This window comes from Juglans regia, chromosome 6 (genome assembly GCF_001411555.2).
Source record: "Juglans regia cultivar Chandler chromosome 6, Walnut 2.0, whole genome shotgun sequence".
Taxonomy (NCBI): domain Eukaryota; kingdom Viridiplantae; phylum Streptophyta; class Magnoliopsida; order Fagales; family Juglandaceae; genus Juglans; species Juglans regia.
The window spans coordinates 9,241,661-9,247,673 of NC_049906.1; the positions used below are offsets into that span (position 1 = coordinate 9,241,661).

The window sequence follows — 6,013 nt, forward strand, 5'->3', positions numbered from 1 at the left end:
ATGAACATAGTGACGTTTCTAGATCTAATATTCATTTTTATATATGAAAATCGTGATTTATAAAGGAAGAATAGATTCTAGAATTAAATTTGAGAAGATAGATGAATATAATATCATATCTTCCAATTAGGAATTTGGTGCTATAATTCTTAATTGTGTAAATTGTTTGGATTGAAAAAGTCAGAGTATTGGATCCAGTTGATGGAAGCCCAAAGCTTTGCTTGCCTTCTTATCCGTGCACTAATCTCATTTTAATTACGTGTTTTAGGTAGAATTTTCAGATTCTTGTCATATTATAAGTTGATATTTTCTTTTAAGCTTGCATCTTGTTGTGTTTCTTTCGACTTCTTGTAGATTAGCACCCTGAACTATATTATAACATTGCGTACTAAGTTGGGCGTAATCAAATTTTGGCATTGTTGCTGGGGAGTACGGTGCAATAATCGATACAAGGCATAATTTACTTTAGCAGTTTGTAAAGGCGGTAACTTCGTTCCCTCTTTTTTCTTGCTGCATTATTCTTTTTTTTCTTCTTTCTTTTTATAGTATTTTTTGTTTTTAGTATTTTGTTACCTTGCATGCATAGATATAGAGACACCTTGGGTAGAGTTGCTAGTAGGCCAATGCTAGAGTCAGAATCACATTTTTTAAATCCTTTATTTAACAATCCATCTAGTTCCGAAGAATTGAGTGAACACGAAGATCAACCCACTAGAACTCTTCAGGATTACCTCCACCCTACATGCACAATCACGCCATCATGCATCATGTTTCTAGCCAACACTCGTCAACTTGATTTTAAAACATGAATGATACAGCTACTTCCCATCTTTCATAGTTTAGAGAATGAAAATCCTTATTTGCACATTAGAAAGTTTGAGGAAGTAATTACGACTTTCTATAATCATAATGCTACAAATAATGTTGTAAGAGTTAAGTTATTTCGTTTCTCTTTGAAGGATAGAACAAAGAGTTGGTTGTACTCACTAAGACCACGATCCATAGGATCATGGAATGAGATGGCACAGGTATTCTTTAATAAATATTTTCCCCAACATAAGACCAATGCTTTGAAGAGACATATATCTACCTTTGCACAAAAGGATAATGAGATTTTGTATTAGGCTTGAGAGAGGCTTAGGGAGTAGTTGAGTATTTGTCCTCATCATGGGTATGAGAACTGAAACTTAGTTATTTCTATGAGGGTCTTTAACCTAGAGAGCGTCAATTCATAGAGATGATGTGTAATAGTGAATTTTTAAAGAAAAATCGAGATCAGGCCATAGAATATCTCAATAAGCTTGCTGAAAAAGCTCACACTTGGACCTGACCTAGTGCTACTGAAAGTACAAATAAGTCACGGCCTACTGGAAATCTAAATGGTGGTGGAATTTACCATCTTAGAGAAGATGATAACCTAAAAGCCATGGTGGAGATGCTTACTAGGGAGTTAAATGTGTTAAAAACTAAGGATTTAAATCCAACACACATGACTACTTGTCTAGTGTCATTTGGACCGTGTTTTGTGTGTGGTGGGGTACATTACCTAGCTCAAGTGTGCTCCATATTTGCTGAAATGAGGGGAATGTATGAGAAACAGTGTAATGCCTTAGGTATGTACAAGAAGCCTTTTGTACCTTTCTCTGATACCTACAATCCCGGGCGGTGTAATCACCCAAATTTTACCTTAAAATCTGAAAACCAGTAGCCTGCACAGCCACCTAGAGCTTATCCTACACCAAATAATGTATCATCTTTTTCTAGGAACCCGTTAGAATATACTTTACATTCTTTTATTGAGGCACAAGGTAAAACTAATAAAAAATTTGAATCTTTGATTACGCGGGTTATTAAAGAAAAAAAGGAGATAAAGAGTCATCTATCCAAGTTGATGAGCTCTTTGAGTGTGAATGAGTGTGGCAAGTTCCCTTCTCAAACTCAATCCACACCCCAAGGTCAACATATGGTTCAAGGAAATTTGAAGGAGGTCAATGCCATTGTGACATGAAGTGGTAAGTCTTACACATCCCAACAACTAATAAGCCAGAGAATGTTGAAGAAAAACAAAGCAATGATAGTGCTGAGTTGCCCAAGGACCCAAGGTAATCAAGGGCCCAGTTAAGGTACCATTTCCTCAAGCTTTAAAATCTGGTATGCGAACTTTGAATTCTAGCACTGAAATCTTGAAGAACCTCAAGTAGGTAAAAATCAATCTTCATCTTTTGTATGTTATTAAAAAAATTCATACTTATGCAAAAGTTCTCAAAGATTTGTGTACAGTTAAGAAGAAGCACCATGTTAAAAAGACAACATTTCTAACAGAGCAAGTTAGTACTCTAATTGAGCAGCAAATTCCTTCCAAGTACAAGGATCCTAGTTATCCAACCATTGCATGTAATATTGGGAATCATGAGTTTGGGCAAGCGTTGCTAGATTTAGGTGCTAGTGTAAATTTGATGCCTTATTCCATTTATTTGCATGGTTTAGGTGAAATTAAGCCCACTTCTGTTGTGCTTCAATTGGCTGACCGTTCAGTTAAGAAACCAAGAGGGATAGTTGACAATATTTTGATCCAAATTGACAAGTTTTACTGCCCTGTTGATGTTTTAATTTTGGATACTCATTCAGTTATTAAGTATGACTCTAAGATTCCTCTCATATTAAGTAGACATTTCCTTGCTACGGCTAATGCACTTACAAAATGTAGGAATGGATTGATGAAACTATTTTTTGGAAACATGACCATGGAGGTCAACATATTCCACATTAGTAAGCAGCCCAGGGAGGATGATGAGTGCCAACAAACATACATGATTGACGCACTCATAGACAAGGGAGTTCACACAACTCATGATTCTGATCCCCTAGAATATTTCCTTGTTAATTCTGAGTTTGATACTATGAATCATTCCTCTAATGTTGTTGATGTTTGTAATATTTTTTATGAACCTCAGGATTATGATCCACGTGTTTGGCAATCGAAATTTGAGGAGTTGCCTAAGAAAACTGAAAAACAAATTCTTTCAAGCATGGAGAGTCCCGAATTGGAAATGCAATCGTCGCCCTTAGGTTTAAAGCCTGCATTTCTTAGCCTAGGTGACACTTCTCCTGTTAGTATTTCTTCGAAATTGAATGCGGGTAAGCTTAGAAAATTTCAATCGATCGAGTTAAAGGAATTGATAAATGATGCTTATGAGAACTTTAAAATATATAAGGCTAAAATGAAAGCATTTCATGATAAAAATATTCTTAGAAAGGCATTTAAGCCTAATAACCGAGTATACTTATATGATTCTAGACTTCACAAGCACCTAGGAAAGCTTTGGTCTAGGTGGACTAGCCCCTTTGTAGTGAAACATATTTTTGAAAACGGTATGGTAGAAATAGAGGACCCTAGGGATTTTTTATTTGTTTTTTTTTTTTCATTTCATTCATTTTTTTTGCTTTTTTGTTTGTTGCTATTTTCTTTGTTTTCTGTTTGCAGGATAGTGTCAATTCGCCATTTCAGTTTACAATCTCTTATGCTTATCGGGCTATCCACATCATACATCAGGTGTATTCTACCCTCTTCAGTTACTCTCCATTAAATTTTGATTCTTAAACATTGAGGACAATACTTCGTTTAAGTTGGGGGTGGTGCAAATTACAAATGCATGTTGGAACTCTGTGGCACGTTTACATGTGTCAAATTTTTTTTTAGCATCACAAAGTACATCCCTTCACATGTGTACTTATTTTCATGCATCGCCATCTTAGTGAATTCAACAAACCCATCTTGATTATTATGCTGAAGTATTCACAGGATTTTTAATGCACCCATTCTTTGTGGTAAGATGGTGGTTTAAAACATGTATCTAGAGAACTCTTTTGTTTAAGTCTTTATGTGTGAGGTTTGGCGAGGATTGAGAGCCAACACATGCTGAAAATTTTAATATGCATTCATTGATTTTTTGAATTGGGCACTTCTTGTGAGAATATCATTGTATAATTTGTGGTAGGATGGCAGATATACTTGGAATATGATGAAGGTTAATTTAGGATTAATGTTTGAGCCTTTCAAGCCAAGCCATTGAACTATAGATCCCTAGTAGACAACTTTGAGCCAAGAAATACATATAGCTTTTTTTCTTCATATACCTACATTATCCATACCTCTCCACATTCGAGTATAACCTATACATTGATTTTTCCTACCCTTGTTACTTCCAAATGTGTACTAAATGTGGACTTCTTTTTTTTACAAGGATTAAAAAAAAAGAAAGGAAGAACATGAGTTACAAGGTGTTCAAGTGAGTGAGTTTCAAAGGTAAAAATACTAACGCTGGGTAGAAAGAACAGAATATCAGGGTGACATATATTTGTTCACCAAATTGTTGAGCTAAAAATAGAAAAGTAATTGAAAAAAATGCATTATTTGGCGATTTGAAAGGTTGAAAGTACATTAAGTGAGAGATGTGGTTTGTTGAGATGTTCAATTAGATTCCTTAGGTATGTACTTGGAAGTTTTTTAATCCTTTTCATTTTCTTTTCATATAGCCTAACCTTAGGTATGTACTTGGAAGAGTACAGTTTCTTTTGTTTTGACTTTATTTCAATTCATAGATTAAGCTTTATTGTTTAAAATTCTAAGATTTAATTATCTATTTGTTTTGGATATTATAAGTTTGAAACAATTTTATTAACTCTTGCTATGGTTTGAGTTTTTTGAGCTATATGATTATGAATATATGATTGTGACTTAAACAAGCTTTTCATGCCATTTATGTGATCTTTTGCTGTATTATTGTTTGTGAACATAGTGTCGTCTTTAGATCTGATATTCATTTTTATATATGAAAACCGTGGTTTGTAAATGAAGAATAGATTCTATAATTAAATTTGAGAAAGTATATGATATAATGTCATATCTTCCAATTAGGAGTTTGGTGTTATAATTCTTAATTGTGTATATCGTTTGGGTTGAAAAAGTCAAAGTATTGGATCTAGTTGATGGAAGCCCAAAGCTTTACTTGCCTTCTTATCCGTGCCCTAATCTCATTTTAATTACGTGCTTTAGGTAAAATTTTCATATTCTTGTCATATTATATTTTGATATTTTATTTTAAGCTTACGTCTATCTTTTAATTACTCCTCGGGTCTATCTCTCTCATCAAGCTCTCTCTCTCATCAACCTTTCTCTCCCTCCTCGGGTCTCTCTCACTCATCAAGCTCTCTCTCTCTCTCTTTCCTCGGGTCTCTCTCTCTCATCAAGCTCTCTCTCTCCTTCCTCGGGTCTCTCTCTCTCTCATCAGCTCTGTAACTCATCAGCTCTCTCTCTCTCGCTCCACGGGTCTCTCTCTCTCATCAAAAGGGATGGGGAGTTGGGATAAAGCACGACGAGGGGGTAAATCGCAGAGGAGCGAAAGAAGGAAGGGGGAAAGAGAAATCAGAGATGGAACGGATGGAGTTTTATTATCAATTCTTCTACATGCAAGCAAAACTGCGTATCGATTGCATACCCAAAGATGACATGGCAGGCAATAGGGGTATTTAGGTAATTATGAGAACTAAAGAAACAAAATCAATTAAACAAAGAAAAAACAAAACTATTCCTCGTCTTCCTCTTAAATCAAAGCCTCCATCTTCCTCCAAAATCAAAGCCCAGTTCCCTCCATCTCCCCAAATCTCTTCCTCAACGAAGCTAACTCTCCCAAATCCCTTCTTCTGCGCACGACGGCGAGATGTGAAGTAAGCCTTCCCTTCTATTGAAAAAAGTCAGTGAGTGGAGTTATTAAAGCACAACCGAAAAATCATTGAGATGCAGATGATCTCCTCTGAAGAATCAACCAACTGAAAAGTTATGCACATGGTCAAGTAATATGGTTTGGTTGTACACTGAGCTACAAGAACACCTTTATTTATTTATTTATTTTTTCAATTTTTGCAACTAAAACCTCTAAGAGTGAAAAAGGTGAACCATCTGAATGTAAAAAAAAACATGCTTTAGTGTTAAAACTCCAGCCATGAGGAGCGA

General features: G+C 35.3%; 1 non-coding gene across 1 annotated transcript; it reads right to left on the minus strand.

The window, feature by feature from the left end:
* Positions 1 to 1,066: 1,066 nt before the first annotated feature.
* Positions 1,067 to 1,174, minus strand: LOC118348832. Its single transcript, XR_004801839.1, has one exon. It is a non-coding gene; the product is annotated as a small nucleolar RNA R71 (small nucleolar RNA).
* Between the last annotated feature and the right edge of the window lie 4,839 nt (positions 1,175 to 6,013).